At 48.5% G+C, this 17,779-nt stretch overlaps 1 protein-coding gene across 2 annotated transcripts in view; it reads left to right on the plus strand.

Moving 5' to 3' along the window:
* Nucleotides 1-958: 958 nt before the first annotated feature.
* MYPT-75D (Myosin phosphatase targeting subunit 75D) overlaps nucleotides 959-17,779 on the plus strand; it is a 393,518-nt gene continuing 376,697 nt past the window's right edge. For both annotated transcript variants that reach the window (XM_037428768.2, XM_075878366.1), the window contains exon 1: nucleotides 959-1,211. The gene's annotated coding sequence lies outside the window, so the exon portion shown is untranslated. The remainder of the gene's footprint in view (nucleotides 1,212-17,779) is intronic.

The following is a 17,779-nucleotide window of genomic DNA, read 5'->3' on the forward strand; positions in this document are numbered from 1 at the left end:
ATGTTCACTTGGGGTGCTGTTCGGACTATAAAAAGGCCCGTGAACGCGACGGTGTGGGAAAGTTTCTCTGGCGATGTAATTGATGTAACGTTGCCACTCACGCTCGTACAGTTTAAAGAATAATAATAGTGATGAAATAAATGTTCTGCGTAGACGCTAAAAAAAAAAAAAGCTCTGTTCAGCCAGGAGCTAGCAGGTATTTCGAGGCTTCATATCACAGTCGCGGTAGGCATTTCTTTTCTTGACCCCATATGTGATGATTGGGAAGCTGAGCTATGTAGGCCGGATGCATGCATCAGCAACTTCTTGCTATACAGAAACGTTGGTTGGTCACATAAAAAAAAAAAAAAAACGCATTCACGAAGCTGCCGACGCTACCTGTGCACGTGGCACGGCGTACGTGTGCCTCATCCCAAGCTTGGAGGTTTATGAAACACGCACAATCACGCGAGCTGGGTTGTGCGAACTTCAATGTTGCTGGTAACTGGCATGCTATTTTACTGAAAATACGACTATCCACTTTGCTGACATTTTCGTATTGACTCATGCGACTTGGGCGCAATAAATCATCCTGCAGTGTACTAGATGTGGTAGTAATCTCAAAGGCTAGCCTAAATTATTGTTTTTTTAATCTTACGGGTTGGTCTGGTTTTGTATTTACTGTAGTTTTGACATTTTGAAATTGAGAAGCCGTTAAAAAAATGAGATGTATTCTGTTGAATTTTGGTGTATGGTTTTATAAGATTCATGAATGTTGGAATGCTGCGCACTTGTTTCCCTAAACTGATTTGCAGGGTAGTTTTTCTTTTAGTATCAATGAATACACGTTACAATGGTTGTGATGTGCGCTAGCAGACGCCGCGAACATAGCCACGGTAGCAGACGACGCAGCCCACGCGCGTGTCTCGTCCGCTCAACCGCCGCTAGATGGCACCGCCGTCAAGATGGAGCCGCAGGCAAAATTCGGTACTGAAGTACTGTATGAGTAGGTGGTCGATGCGGCGGGGTGGCTCACGCTGCTCCGTCAGTCGTTTCCTTCGGAGTTTGGCCCGGGCCGGTGTATAAGTTGTCGCAAGCGTTGCGCCCCGTGTCTTGCGAGGACGGTACGGCGTCGGCAGTGTGTGACAGTGTGATTGAAAACTGTTCGTGTCAACTACAGGCTGGGCTGCTAACCCTAACAAAAAGAAACAAACGGCAGCGACGGCTCTTGGGTAAGTCTTGGATGAGAAGAGGTGGGGAGGGGGAACGAAGTTTTTAACTTGGCTATAAAAGTTACTTCTTAGAGTAATGTGTTGTAGTTTGCGGCTTGATGGAAATGTCGTGCTGACGTGCTCATAGAGTAGTTCCGTACGAAGCGATACGTTTTGGAAATGAGTGTTTGAATAAATTCTGTTGTGGCAGTTGGGGAAGTTACGTGCCGCTTGGCCACAGGTGGTCGTACGACAGGTATTCTCTCGGCTTCGTTGAAGTCGCCTGCGTTCTTTGTAACAGGACGTGGGCGTAAGTAATTTTGCGACTTGTTACAGAAGACGTAGCTACTTTGTTGTGGCAAGGGAAACAGGTGCACTGTTTTTTGATGGGGTTTTCAAGCCTCCACCAACGAAGTTAAGCCGTACCAAACTCGCTTGTGCTTGTGCTAACGCCAGATAGACCGCCCTTGTCGCTGCCGGTGTGGTTTTCTTTCCCTCTGTATGCCTGGGTTGGAACGTGTTTCACTTAGCTTGGCGGCAAAGTTGCACCGGTATTAGCTAATGAAGTTCTTTGTAAGAAATTAGTAGAAATACTGTGTCAATCTAAACGAAAATGGCTTGACACTTCTTTGTGGCCCCCCCTTGACCAGCGGAGATACATGGTGTCGAGCTTGCAATATTGTCAAGACTACCGCGTTGTCACTTGAGGTCACGAGCTTTAATATCGCTGGTAGGTTGCTGGTCGCAATCGATTTGTTTCGCGCTACTGCTAAAGCTTTTAAGCTGCTCAGTCCACATGCATATTAATTTGGCCGTTGTTTGCATAAATGCCGGTGAATTTCGTTTACGTGTGAGGATGTCGATTGTTTTTCTTTGAATAGTAATATTGGGAAAACCACTGGTATGTGCGATAGTTGTCGTGCCTCACTGTAAGTACAGTTGCAACTTTAGCTGACGTCACTACTTCAGTATCCCCTCTTAAACCGGTCAGATCGCTGTGCGCGCGCCTGGCTAGCTAACTTGCGACAGTTTATTTTACCAGAAAGTCAGTCTGCGTTATCCGCATACTTTTTTCCTGTAAATGCACAGTAAGTGCGGTTATATAGGTCAGGGGTCTCAAACACACCGATTTAGCGAGCCGCAGTCAAAACAATTCAGTCTCACTGGGGCCGAGGAACGGGGAGAAAATGTCGCCTAACGTTGCCATTTGTAATACTGCCTTTCCCACGTCCCATATATTTCTGACGGGCGTCAGGTTTCGAAAAACACAACGATACTGATTAGAACAGTGACTACGCTGCTGGCCCGTCAGTCGCAGGTTCGATGGAGGCCGGATGGTGTGCAGTTCGATTGTCGGAATTTTTTTAGCACTCCCATTTGGGACGTAAAACCCCGGATCTAAAATGTGGATGCCAAATCGCGAAGAAAGCGCTGGTAATTGCAATAGTTGAGAAAACGAGTTTTGGCTAAGCAAAGTCGCGACGCCTAGGGCCGCATTCGAGTGATCCGCGCCTCCCTGTGCCAGAAGAAAACTTGCTCGAGTTTTGCATGCTTCCTCTGGCCGCATGGTCTGCATCACTCCATGTGGTACAACAAGCTGAATTCATCTGGGCGTGCACTCGTGAGTGTTGTTTGATGGCAAGGCCTGTGGGTTGATTTCGGTGACGTCGCCTTTAGATACGAGTATTTTTGTCTCATGCATTAACGATCGGACGCTCACAGTAGTATTGCGTCTGCGGAGAAGTTTCGCACATGGCTGGTCACGTAGGCTGTCCCCTAAACAGTGTGGTGTTTCGATGGCCGGAGATTGCATACTTCGAGACAGCTCTCGGCTCCACAGTGTCGGGAAGTGCGTATCATCTCCAGACTCATCCTTGCGGCCTATTGAGACGGCGCTTCGGGTGACCGATTCTGATATCTTTCACTGTGGCAGCGCTTGACGGTCTTTGACGCCAGAGTGGCGCATCCGTCAAGTGTCGACGCAAAATGTTTTTGTACGAAGTGTTCGATGTGCCCGCGCTCTAAAATCGGACCGACAGTGATCCATACGCAGTATTCTTTCCCATACTACTTTACACAGTGGGTTAGCACGGTTATGGTACAGCAAGGGCGCGTGCCCTTGCGTACAGTTCTCGCGTTGGCAGCACTGAAGTACCCTGCAGCGTTGCCGAAAAGTTGCGCGTTTTTGTGGAGGAAATCCCCCTGTTGACGTGAAGGGGATTTGCTCTGGTTGACGAGCAGACGCCGCCAATCTTTTTGTATTGTCGCGTTTTCTCACGAGCTCATGCTTGTATAAAACTATGGCCCGACTTTCGCTTTCCTCTCATTGTGCATTTCTGGGAGCTTCTTATTACTGTCGTTGTTGTATGCAGATGAGGAAAGCAGTTGGCGCGACCAGTATGTGTCGAATGCGTGAAGAGAATAAAGGAAAGTAACGCCACTAATTGCTAGCGCGCAGTGTGGCTGGTGAAAATGTCACGAAGCTGGAACACTGACCGCATAATGCGTGATAGCACACTTAAATTTGCCTCTTCATGCGAAGGGGTTAGCTTTTTATGGGATGTGACAAAGCTTGGCTCCATTCCACATAAGCTATTCTGTTGTGCGTCAGAATAAATGAAGCGAAGCGTTGTAATAACAAAACTAAATTGTGAGTGTGCGCTTGGCTGTGTCTATTCTCTGGTTCGTCTCTTGGTGCAGGGCGGGTTTTGTCTTGAGCCGAGCAACTGATAACGGTTGAAACGCCCGTATGACCTTGAAAACGGCGCACTGCTGAGAACCACGGGTGGCCGTTCTCGCTTGAATCGCGGGGATTTCGTTTGTGGTGAGACCAGCGAGTGGGTATCGGCGGGGCGAGAGAAAGCGGCCGCGTTTTCCTTGTTGCAGCGCGCGCATGTACCGTTATGCAAGGCGCCGTGCCTGATTAGGCGAGGCTTTCTTGTCGGTGCACTGCCGCTACACGATAGCAGCGGCTTTCCGTTTGAGTGTAGCCACGTTGGCCGAGTGAGGGCCGGTTCACGCTAGCGGCAAGCATGCCTCGCCGTTCTCAGGCAGCCGTGCGCGGCTGTTTGCTTTGTCTGCCGTTCGATGAGAGTCCGAGACAGTTTGGCGGAGAGCGACGAAGGAGCGACATGGTGAGCTGCGTCGTCTGCTTTCGGCTCTCCGCATCATCTGCCCCGGAACACTTCGAGCTGCCTGCTTCTTGCTCCGCGGTTCTGTTTTGTGGTTCTTAAAGGGAATAGTGAGCCCCGTAACTGTCTGCATCAGGTGCGACACTTCAATTGCTTCTCACAAGGGATGGGGGGTAAGGAGGGATTAAAATGTGTATATATATAGAGAGAGGAAGGAGAGAGCGAGCGACGCAAGTAAAGAGAAGATAGAAAAGATGGAAACGGTCGCAGGAGTCCGAGGACGGGGCACCACTCGACGAGAGCTCTTGTCGGCGTCAGGAGATGGCGTAATCCAGTCGGCCAGAGCTACGCTGCCGTCGGAGATCGCGAGGGCACAACCGGTCGGCACGGAATCCAGCGAGCGAGCGTTGCTCCGCGCTTTTCACGCCGTAATGAATGAATGCGTGGTTCTTGCAGAAGGGGAAAAGGCACCTAATTTGAAGTGCCTTGTAGGGGATGGGAGAAGGGGTGTAAGATTAAGAAGAGAGAGCACTCGCCGCACAGGAAATAGAGAACAGATGGGGGGACACGGTAGAAAAATTCCACTTGGCGATAGCTATACGGCGTCAGGAGATCGAGTACAGAGGGCCGATCGGCGAGAGGTACGCTGGTGTCGGAGAATGCGGGTGACACAACCGTTCAGCTCGTAATCCAGCAGGCGAGTCACGCTATATATGCGGATGTCGTACGTGTCGTTCCAGCACTTAACAGAGTGTTTTAGCATCTGTATTCACAAAAGACGCAGCGTGAAATTAAACGTGTCCCAGAATAGGCGCCCGGACAAGTGGCGCCAGCGCCCGGACAAGTAGCGCCAGCTGTCCAGGGTTAGAAAGAACTGACAAACGTGTAATATATGCCCTCCGATATACGCCAAGGTTCGTGAGTCTACATAATTAACTATTTGAGTACGGCTCTCAAAAACGGTGCCGAATCGATTCGAGTACTGTGTTGTCAGAGCTCAAGGACATGAGTCCAAAGCGAATGGAAGTAACCGTTTCGAGCTTGCATCCTAGAGAGCGCATGGCGGCCGCTACAGTCGCATTCGCAAAGAGCGGCCATGTTTGTCAGAGGCTGAAATGCCTCGCCGGCGAAGCTTGCCGTGCATTTCGAACAGCTCTCCTGCGGACGGCACCGCGCCGTCATGCAGGGCAGACTTGCCGCTAGCGGGAACCGGCCCTGAGAGTTGATTCCGGGGCGCGGTTCGCAGTTGTCCTTGGTAGGGTGCGCTTCATGTGGCGTTCGGCACATTCGCTGTCACCATTAACCTGCGCAATGCCCGCATAACTACACATTTTTACCTCTGGGAGAGTACCCAATTTTGATGGTTGGAACATCATTAAGACGGAACATCATTAACACACAGCACTAGACAGACGACTGTAATAAAACGACTGACAGGGCTTTGTTCAGCACCCTGTGTGTAGCGCTGTTTTTCCGGTCAATAGTAATACGTAATATGCTTACGATAACTGCTTTTAAGGGCAAGTGGCGGCCATTTGTGATCTTATTGTAAAAAAGGCTGAGAACAAATCTTTCGAACGAAAAGCTGCGTTACACAATTGGCTCTTGGTTCGCAAGCAAGTTGGGGACGGTCACCAGCGCGATGTCGTTTTTGCGCTCTGTGCAGAAACATGCTGAACAGACTGGATGCTGTTGGTCACTTATCTATTGCCGATTTCCTTTCCGTAAAAAAAAAAAAAAACATTAAAGAGAGGGGGCTCAGAGGGGACGTTGTGGTATGCACCATACACACCATGATTGCAGAATTCTTGAGACACGAAATAAACTAGACCGACAGTGAACGGAGGAATCTCGTGAGGGACTTGTACAAATCCTCTCACTTATGTTAACGGCTGAACCGAAAGGAGAGGAGGTGCGGCTAGCTGAGACGTGTACTCTCGCGCGAACTGCCGGATGGAGAAGACAGCAGCAGCTTGTCCTCGTCTGTACTGTCTTCTTCGCGTCCACGCAGTTTGCGCTAGAGCTCTCATCATGGCTAAGGGAAAAGCCCCGAGCGTTCGCAGTATCGTGTTTCTCATAATCGCCCGCCATGCATGTGATAGAATGGTCAGACGTGTTTATTTGTCCGTCACACTTCGGCTAACTTGGCACAAAAAGAAAATCGCAAACTGGTGGAAGTGCAGTGCTGCTGCGATTATACGGCTTCAAGATGAGCATTCTGGCCGCTTAGCGCGAGGGCGCTGAAATCATTGACGAAGACTGCACGACCGCTTGCTGTTCCTCCGCTCTGCCTCTGTTCACATTGCCCTGCACGTTACGCGGAGGAAGTGGAAGGGGAGTGTATGCTTTCGAGATCAACCTGCCAGCGCACTAGGTCTGTGACCCATGTTGCTGGCCACTCTGCGGTATCGCACGGCCGGAATTCGACGTGCATCTTGCGTAGGAGGCTCTAAAGTATTAGACTATCAGCAACCTGGAGCTCGCGCCGTTTGTACGAATGGTGTTAAGTAATCGGAAAAGAACGAGTCGGCTTATTATCTACAGTAGCACAACGGTGTTTGCATGTACAGCCGCGGCCACGTTTGTGTAGAGCACGCAAGCAGCCGGTTTTTGCTCTGTGGGGCGAAACCTTTAAACAGTATCGGGCTCTGATGTGGTCAGCCTCACAACTAGGACACGAATGCTCCTGAAACACCCCTTCAGAGCCTGAAACTGTCTCTAAGTTTTGTGCCGTGGAGCAAAAACTGGCTGCTCGCGCGCTCTACACAGACGTTGCCGCGGCTGTACGCTAAATGGTGTGTCGTATTTAAGCGTCGCGTATAGCCGTCCTTTTTTTGTTTTGACATTTACATATTGGCTGTCACCGCCAAAAGCTTCCTGTCAATACAGTGGGAATGAAATAAAGATTCATGGCTAATAGTCGTCTAATAGTTAAACGCGTATTCGCAAAATCGGCATGCACACCGAGAGGATGCTCAGTATCGTTGCAAGCCAACTTCGTTCACACGCACGGCTGCCGCTCTCAACCCCCCCCCCCCCCCCCCACTGCCGGCGCGGGGCTCTTGCACACACTTGAAAGCAGGAAAGAAAGTGACGAATTGGATTCGGAAGATAAATGACCCGGGTATTTACTAGTGCGACAGAAATCAAAATTCTGGGATGACACGACAGGATGTTCTCACAGCGCAACACGCGTGTAAGGCGTCCTTATTTCAGGGGCTCGAGGTGGAAGTTATTTGACTTGGCGTTTAGCGCAGTGACGGTGACCAGCTTAAGGCACGCGTATGCTCGCGCCTACGCGTCAAATGTGCCTGTCGGAGGGGCTACGCGATGAGGCGCGAGGGATCAATCCAGGCTGGATATTTGCGGCTACGTAACCACGCGTATGGCGGCGCCAACCAACCGCAGAGGCCGCGATGTCTGCGAATGCCTAATGGCCGCCGCTTCGAGGGCACAGCTGAGCGCAAGCTCGAAAACTACTTTAAACGTTCCTGAATGACCACTTTGTCATCTAGAACGACACGACGAACGACTACAAGTGTTACCAGCGTGACGCGGTTTCGTGCTCAGTTCGAGTGACGCCGACGAATCCAGCTTACGCCGGCTGGCTACGCTTGCGCTGGCCCTGAGTGTGATCGTCGGCCAAGTGAAAGCATCGTACAGACTACTGCAGTATGTCAGTGTTCCTAGTGCTTTGATATGCGATTCCATGTGCTAAAAACGAGTGTAAACAGGCTTCGGAGCTTTGAGCGTGTGAGACCTCGCCTACCTCAAAGTCATTTCAGAGTGGTGTCGTCTGCATTTGGCGTAGGCCTCTACCGGCGAGTTCGTATGAACCAGCTCATGTGTTGAACATTGGTTGAAAAATATCGACGTTAGTTTGTCGCAACGTAGACACTAAGACGTCAGAAACATCTCGTAGTGTCCACGGAGGAGCACTGCTTGTTTTCAACACTGATATTCATCATCGCTGAAAGCGAACCTCGCCCTAGCCAACACACTTCGGGGGTGTGAAAACGCTTGCGCTGGTCCTGAGTGTGAACGTACTCACATAGGTGTATTTTTGGATTGTATGTACGGTGCTGAAACATTCGTTAGCTTCGGTGCAAATCGTTTGCGTGTGTTGCCTAGCTAACAAGCGTGCGCTGTTTGGTAGCAGTGTGATGTGATTTCATGTCGAGTACCAGCAACGCTGGCACATTCAGCTGTCAGCAGTCTCATTTCCATTCATGTATAAGACGAAAAAACTTGAATGCGTGTTGCTGTGGTGATCAAAAAAGAAAGTTGCATGATTAAGTGCTGCTCGTGTTGCCTACTACTTCACTTCTGGATTATTTTTCTGCTTCTCTGCCACGCTCGGTAGGACATATTGTTTAGCAGCATTCTAACACATGCATTCCTTCTAGTCCATTCTGATACTCAAACCTAGGCAAACAATGACACTTCTCCATCATTTTACAGTTAGTTATAATATAACATGCATTTTGTGTACAGCCAGACAGATAATTAACTGAAAACCTTGTAAGTGAGAAGCACCTGGTTTGAAATCAGCTGCACGAAGAGAAGAGCGTGTCACCACATGTATGTATAGAATGAATGAAAGTGCACTAGTACTGCACTGTACCTTGTTTAGAAGAAATGCAAACAGTGCCTCATCTGACTTATGAGACCATTCAGAACTGTGCATGTATTTTTCTGTTCCTACAGACTGATATGAGCTGAATAAATTATTACATGGTTTTGAACATTAAATCTTTGTATGTGTTTTCAAGGACTGTTTCATTTCTATTAAGTTTTTTTTTGTATATGCATTAACTTGGACCATGCATGCACTTGAGCATATTCAAAATATCACGATATTCAGTTTAGCTATGTTGGAAAATTTGCCAAAGAATTCTATAAAGTACTCTGGTGCAACCCTATGGCTGATAACTGTCGCATCATAAAATTTCGGGCACGCTTTATTACATTACAAGGTATTTTGACTACTAAGGACATGTGAAGGCCTTCTATGCAGTACTTGGCTGCAATCTCAAAACCAATATCTGTCGCATCAAGAAGTTTCGGGTACATTTTGTAGATATTGAAGGATGAAGGAACTACCGACAAAGTGCAAAAGCCTTCAGTACAGCACTGATCTGCAATCACAGTCTAACTTAGAGCAATTTTTTTGTGCTATCCAACGTGTTCAACTAGTTTTTTTATTTGCTAAAGTTATCAAACATTGGAATGATATACCGGGTTTGGTTTGTGAAACCAGTGTCTGACTTTTTGGAGTCACTTGTATGATATTAATGTTCTTTGTCTCAATTTTTATCGAGCTGCACTTGGGAGGTAGCAATATTTGTTTTGTTGGTGCACTCATTGTAATATTACTGTTTAAATGCTTTCATTTTGTACCTGTGTACAACACTCCTGCAGTAGCCCCGCGTTGGTCTGCAGTATTTAAAAATAGACATAATCTGAAAGCCCTCTAAACAGGGCTGAAATGCAATTTTATGACCTAAATCTGTCACATCATGAAGTATCGGGTTGGGCTTATTGCATTAGAGAACATTCCAGCTGCAGGCAGTGTTCAAAAGCTTTGCATGCACTTGCAAGCTTATGACCAATATCTGTGACTTCATGAAGATTTGGGTGCAGTTTGTTGCTTTAGGGAATATTTTGACTACAGACAACGTCTGGAAGTCTTCCATACAGAATTCTGTTGCAGTCTTATAAGCAATATCTGTCACATCATGAAGTGCCAGGCGCAGTTAGTTGCATTGGAGCGTATTTCGACTACGAAGAATGTCCAAAGGCATTCTACGCAGCGCTTTGTTTCTATCTTATGAGGAATATTAAGAGCCGAGTGTGCTTTGTTGCATCGGAGGATATTTCTACCGCAGACATCATCAGAGAGCCTTCTACACAGGGCTGAATTGTAGTCTTATGACATGAGTATATCACAGGCATGATTATTAGGTTAATGAGCGCTCTAAAATATGAAGTGTAAGCATAATGAATGTACCAGCATATTCACGATATTAATGAAATAAGTAGTGTAGTTATAGGAACCTGGTGATTTATAAACCTGACTAGGGGGGCGCCCTCCCTCCTTAGCCACTGAAGTGGGGAGGGTGCGCAATGTGAACTCCATAGAATAATTTAATAAAAAAATGGGCGCTAAGTCAGCCCCTATATTGACATAATGGGGAGGGGGCACTGCGACGAACCTCCCCCCCTCCTCCTCCTCCTAAAGAGACCCCTGCGCACGCCTACGATAGACGTACAGTATCCTAGGCGCAAATTTTTTTTCACGGGAGCGGTGCACGCACTGATGTTGATTTCTGGTGCATACTGGTGTAGTCACTGTGAGGCCAATTACTTGTAAAATAATTAAGTGTGGGGGTGAAGCACAATCAATAATTTAATGTGCTCTTGCATCTTCGAAAACTTACGAACTCGCTTCAGTCGATAAAGCGCCGTTCTTTGCTGAACTTGGACAGTTTTAAGCCAAAAGATCAAGCAACGATATGCATCAGCCTTTGACGCGTGAACGTCGACGCGTGCTAGAGGTTGTGCGCCCTTTTCCTCCACAGACGTAAAGTATGACTAGAAAGTGTGGTCTTTCTGCATTTGTTTTGCACAAAGAGGCACATTCATGTGGTTTAGACGTGGAGTACGTGTATTCCCATCGCGGAAGCACGGGTTTGCATGTAGCCTATAGTGGAAAAGACACCCGCTTTCTAAGCATGAGGGTGCGCCGGGTTCAAATCCCATCGTCGGAAAGAAGAAAATTTTGTTACTTTATTTATGCTGACGACATTATCGGGTCTGACCAACCACTCGTGGCGCTGAAAGCAGCGCAGTAGCTGGTCCGCAGGGCCCTGCGGGAGTGTCCGCTCTCTATGTAGGTATGTTTATGGTTTTGCTGCTGCTTTCCGAGCTCTCGCTTTCTGTCTGCGTACGCTGAGCCGCGCTCTCGCCTCCGGAGTAGCAGCTTATTGTCGGCGTTGCCTTTCGTGGGTGAGAATGATTTCACGATAGTTTCTCTCCATGGCAGAAAGAGAATGGTGATGATGCCTCAAACATGGCTCATGCCCACTCCGAAGGATCGGCCAAGAATGGACCTTTTTCACGGGTGCCATCTGCGCACCGGAAACACTTCAACGGCGTCATTCCGAAATATTTTTGGTGGCTCGTGGCCTCCGAAACCTATCGGTGCACCATCTCGGAGGCAATGGGTGCAAAGGAACGCTCAAGCTCCCACGCTATCGCGTTGACCGGAAAGCGACTAAATTTGCTTTTGGCTCTCGCCGCTAAGGCTTGTTATGCCTGTCGTCAAAAAGGTCAATTGATTGGGAAGCGCTTCTTCTTCGTCGTCATGGCGTATGTGTACACTGCATATGCTCTGCCGCGATGGCAAAAAGAGAATGTGTGGTCTGGAACGTGCTTGCTCTTCATCGTCGTCGAGGGATGACGGTGAACCTAGGAAAATCTGTGTCGCCCATTGGGACTTGTCTGGATCAGCGCCGCTGGTACAGATAGGTAACGAATAATTAGACACTGCTAGAAAGCTTGACTGCAGTCGATGAAACAACTCATTAAAAAAAGGCTCCGTGACTATACTTGTCGCCGTCATGTTTCAAAGGGAATGTTAAAAAATAAAAAAAAAAACGGAAGGTGCCTGCATACGCTGCGCGTGGATGAGGAGTATATTCAGATATTGCACATTCTAGACGCACACATCAATTCTTGTAGATTCGCTCAAGGTTTCGATAGACAGCGCGCATTGTCGTCGATATGCCTGTCGCGGCAAGCCATTGGAGGTCCAGTCATTAACGTGTCACAAGAAAGCTTCCATCATGTGTGGTCTCGTGCAATCAAGAGTGGTCCACTCCAAACGTCGCAGGCTTCATTGCGCTATACCAAGGAACACAGTTTTCTGCGTGCTGATAAAATTGTTGCCATATTTTTTAAGCTATTGTAATTAGCACAAGATATTAACGATTCATTAAATGGACGCCGCAGTGGAGAGTTCCGAAAAACGTCTTGTTTCGCTGGACAACATCTCGGCAGTGGCGGCCACATTTCGATGGAGACAAACTGCGGCCACCGTAGCCGGGATTTTATCCCGCGACCTTCGGGTCAGTATAATGACTCAGGTAGACCGGGGGTTGACAACCTGTGGCCCGTGAGGCACTACTATATAGGCATGCCATGCCGGGGGCCGCATATATGCATGCGGCCTCCGGAATGGCGTCAAACCCTTTCCCGTGTAACTTCCTATCTGGTATTATCACTTCAAACCTATCTTCACATATTCGTGCCGAAAGAATTCAGTTTCGTACATTATTGTCAAATTTGTCGTTCGTACCTCCGCTGTGGCGGCTGCATGCATCTTTGCCCTCCGCCTCAAAAGGTTGCCGACCTCTGCGTCTGGCATGATTAGCAAAATGTCAAATGCATACTGTGGCGTTAACAAGTGTCTGATTGGAGCTTTTAGTATCGTATAGGTGTAACCATTGCCCAGATTGACCATGTTTCCCCCGATCGTTGGTGCCATGTGAGTTATCCTCGATCCTCTGAAAAAAACTTGCACCTGCGATTTCCACACGCGCCACGTTTGCCGCGTTATCTCGAGGTTGACTCCAGTTCGCGCTAGGTGCCCAAGTACGCTGCAATGCGTGGAACGTGTCCTGAGCAGTCGCCTGTTACCCGCGTACCTAAAGATCGTTAACACGCTAGATGGACGAGCGCGCGCTGCCGCTTGGTCGCTACTCTGGATCGCTCGTTATCAGGCTTTGCCTGGATGTGTATGACGGCCTGCCGAAACTGAAGCCCGTTCGTGTTTTCAGAAGGAGCCTGCCGTACATACGGTGGGCTCGCGGAGTTCAATGCCTACCGAACAGCATGCTCTGTCGCGGGAGGAAAGTACACTTTGGCAGCGATTGCGTCGGGAAATCGATCGAACCCTCTTTCTCCCGGTCTTTTCAACCTAATTTGGGATCCGAGAGCAAAAAGTCCAAGTGACTTGACAGATGGCTACTAATGACGGCTTCGCCCAACGCGGCGCCATCCGATTCCCGACGGACGTGTGCCTCTGCCCGTTTGGTTCGGGCTTTTGTGTGTTCCCTTCTCATTTACACTTACGCTGTCGGGGAGCGGGCGCCCTTAGAAGATGGTCTGAGTGACGTGAATGTTCACGCTTATCTGCGGGGCCAGCATAAAAGTCGATCGAGATCGCGACTTGAAGACGCTCGGTTGAGGCTTGCTGATGTGTCTTTGGCGCCCACGAAAGAACTGTGGTGGTGTATCCTGTAAGTGGGCGGTTTCGCCGTGGTAGCTTGACAGTCGCGCTGCTCAGCTCGGGCACGCGGGTTTGATTTCCGATCACGGCTGCTGCATTTTTCTGGGAGCGAACTGCAAGAGCACCCTGGTAATTAAGATGCACATTAAAGAGGTACCACCCGGAGTCCACCACGCAATCATGGTTTTGGCACAGTGTGGAAGCGCAGCTTGACTGCTTTCAGGCGCTCGGCTGGCAGCTGGCGCGCCGAACACCTGCTCGCTCGCGTGAAATGGGGCCACCTCAGTCGGAGCCGCGGGAAACGTGCTTCCCGCCCATGCATCCGGCAGGCAACGTGCACGCGATGGCTCGTGGGCAGGGTCTGTCGCGAAGAAACTGTCCGAGCCGTGTGGATCATTTCCCTAGATGGTTTGTTCGTTGTTGGCTTTTTCGCCGGAAAGTGAAACGCGAGGAGCGCCTGGCTGTGTATGACGACTATGGAATTGTATTTCAGCGTTGCACTTGTCTTTTTGCCATTTCGCTGCTGATCGGTCTCCTTCCTTCCGGTGCGGTTGGGGAGAGCATGAAAGGAGCCCGATATGACAGGCTTGTGAATGCCGGCGTGTGGTTGACGTCGATCAAGCAGCTAGGTCCCGTTGTGGTCTGCCAATGCGCGTCAAGTGCGGACGCATCCCGTCGGCCGCGCGGCGGGGTGCATGAATGGAGTGCGAACGCTGTGGGGCGTTTCTGGCGTCTTTCACGATGCGCGAGGGCAAGCGGCGTTGTAGGTCGACACAAAGGGCCCCTTTGCGGACATCCGACGATGTTACGTGCGCGGTGCCCATCGATCCGCCTGCGGTCGTCCTGGTGCGAGATTTAGCCGTCCCGCTACGCACTGGTGCGCAAACGAGTTTTTTCATAAACCGATTTTTAACGCCCGCTACATCCGGCAGCTTGTGAACACAAACAGTTGGAAAACATGCGCGCGCTCAATCTGTCCACCCGCTCGTGCGGCTGCGAAGGGGGCTATTGAAGCAGCCACGCTGCTTCATCTGACTCGGCAGAAGGCGGACACAACAGCTTTTCGACAGGGTTTTTCGATTGGTGAGGGATGCACTCGGCGTCGGTCATACCCTTACGAAGGCGCTTTGTTTTCATGGTCCATTTTTCGTTCGCTTAGTAGTTTCCCAACTTGCGCGACCGAGCCATGAAGGTTGGTTTCTTTGCACTTGTCTGCTACTTACTAGCTTCCACACAGTAGCTTTGGTAGCTTCCAAACATGCGTTGCATTATACCGAGTATGTCACGTAACTAAAATTTCATGAAATCAGCAACGTGTGGTTTGCCGACACGTGGCACTCGTTAGGGTCATGTTGTTCTTAATTGTTTGATAATCCAATATCAATTATGCACTTTTTAAAAATGTTACCTTCAGGGCCAAGTTGTAGAGGGCATTCCAAAATGACTGATCAATTTTCTCGTTTTCAATGTCCATGCTGCTTGGGGATTATTTTCTGGCGTTCAAAGAAGGCCCGCAAAATATTAATTAAAAGCAGCTGACTGCGCTCATGCGCCACCATACTACGGAGGTCGCAACCGTGGTTCGAGCGAAAGAGCTGTGTGCGTGTATTTGTGACGAAATTTTAATGTGCGGGGCGGTCCAGCTTCACAATGCGCGTCCGCAGTTAGGATAGTTTACCATTTGCGAAATGTATGAATGAGTGTATGTTATGGCTCTAATGTAATTGAGCTGTAGTAATTAATGTCCAATGAAATGTCTTCCTGTTTAAATTCGAATCAGGTCTTGCAAGACATCATTTGCATTGTTTTCTAGGCAGTAGTTTCGGGAGCGTATTCACCTTTTCCTCGGGAGATGAATTTTTGTCGGGGGTGGGGGGCTCGTTTATATGTTATACTGGTGTCACACTGGCACTTTTAATCGCGATCAGGGTGATCCGGATGAGTTCTCTTGATCGCGATCACTTTATGACCGCTGCTACACGGCCCAAGCTAATCCGGTTCGAGCTTGGGTCAGATGAAATGGTGCCATTTGCGTGCCGTAAAACATGCCACCGACAAAACTCGACGTACTGTAAACCCATAGAGCCCTTTATCAGCAATGTTATACGTGCAAGAACCACTCGAACGTCAAAAACGTTGCATCAACTGCGATAGTAATTTCATAAAACCATCACTCGATAAAATTTTCCTAGCACTTGCCTGTATTGCTGTGTGAGATTCTCAACCTTCGCCTTTTTTTTTTCTGATGGCCCCCGCTCGTATATAGCCGTGTAGTCGCAGCGAAGCGTCAATCTCGTTGTGTTTCACTTCAGGCGCCTCAAGTCTGTTCCAGTCGCACCTGCCAGTGGTTCGTTACTGTAAATATATCTTCATTCGACAGGTGCAAGCGTTGCGACTCCAGAGCCACTCTGGAGCATATGTTATGGGAATGTAGAAGGATTAGTACTCATAACAAGTATGCGGCCTCTGCTGACAGCCTTCGCGCTCGCTGGAAAGCAGCAATGCTCAGTTCCGTCCTCGAAGACCATATGTGGGCCGTCCAGTGGGCCGAGGAAGCCGCCAGGATTCGACTCCTGGCCGTAACCTATAGGCGGGGCCAATCGCCCACCCCATCTACTCACCGGACTCTTAATAAAGTTCTTTCCTCCTCCTCCTCGACCACGAAGTTCGCGTACGTTGCGACGTATGGTCGAAATGCTGGCGACACTCAGCATCAGTTTGCTTCGAGGTGCTCCAACAGCTCCGATGGAGCGAGAGTTGAATCAGGCGCTGTGAAGGCAACGGTCGACTGCTTGCCGTCTGCTTGTCCCGTAACTACATTCGGTCGATTCGAATCCTAATATATGCAATACTTTAGATATTGTTCGAATTTAAACAGCTTAGAATTTGCTTTTTTATAAGCAGCTACCTGTTTTAAAGCATCTTTATCGAACTATGCTCGATTTTCTTGTTTATTGTGCTTTCAACAAGCTCAGCTAGGGGGTGCAGACGGCAGCGAAATCGCGATCTCTCACGCAGATTGCGATGGTCTTGATCCCGATCACCGGATTGATCCGGATTGATACTGATCGCGATTAAAAGTGCCCGTGTGACACCGGTATTACGCTACCGAATGAATCGAACAATGAGGTCAAAGACGATGTAGCTGACGTTAATTGCTGTCCTTAACTGTATACTGTATGCTTATCGCAACGTAAATTGAAGTGGACGAAAAACCACCTTTTTCGTCGGTGGGATTTGAACCCCGAACCTTCGATTACACCCTGGCGACGCGTGTTCCACAGTAACCGCCTGGGCTACGATCGACGTTGGCTAACACTCACACGATTTACATGCTAGGGAATATCCAACAACGAGGGCGGGGAAGCGTAACTGGTAGCTAAGAGCATCGTACGCGTAATTGTAAATTAATGCACAAAAATGCACAAAAATTATACGCTCCGATGGAAAGGTTGGTGATTGTCCACTTAATTTCAATTTACTTCACAATTGATACACTACAATTAATGAACAACAAAGTGGAACGAGTACTTTGTTTAGATTGGTGTATGCTCTGAGAACTGTGGTGCCACAAGTTTGACTATTATAACCCCCTTCAGGAGCTAATTATTACAAACTGTATGCAAATGTCTATACTTACGCAACATTCTAAGAGGGTCGATATTACATTCCAAAAAAAAAATTAATAGGTTGTTTTTGGCGAGATTTGCTAATTATTCCTAATTTGTGTATATATTACCATTCAATAAGTCTTCAGTCAGTGATGTTCGATTTTTACATGTAAAAATGAAAATCTTGGGCCCAAAATGCACGCGCAGTTTGTTCTTGCCTGTGTTCATTTTGAGCAAAGAAAAATACAACCTATAAAGTTGGTTCTGGAACGCGGCACGTCGAGGGACCCGTCGAACATCGCAGTGCTTTCACTAAAATGATCAGCTGCAGATTTACGCTGCACATCGGGGTTTGCTATGTATGAGGTTCAATTGTTCTTGTGCGCAATGCGTCTTGCCCTTCCTTTCTCACTGGTTCGAGGAACTGGCTAAAACAAATTGCGTTCACTGTCTGCACACAACTTGTAATGAACATGCTCCTGAATGGAATGTCTTCATTATTAGCCGAGAAAAACAGTTCAAGTTACATTTTTATATTTCGCGCCCAGTTATCCG

Source organism: Rhipicephalus microplus, chromosome X (assembly GCF_043290135.1).
Source record: "Rhipicephalus microplus isolate Deutch F79 chromosome X, USDA_Rmic, whole genome shotgun sequence".
NCBI lineage: Eukaryota > Metazoa > Arthropoda > Arachnida > Ixodida > Ixodidae > Rhipicephalus > Rhipicephalus microplus.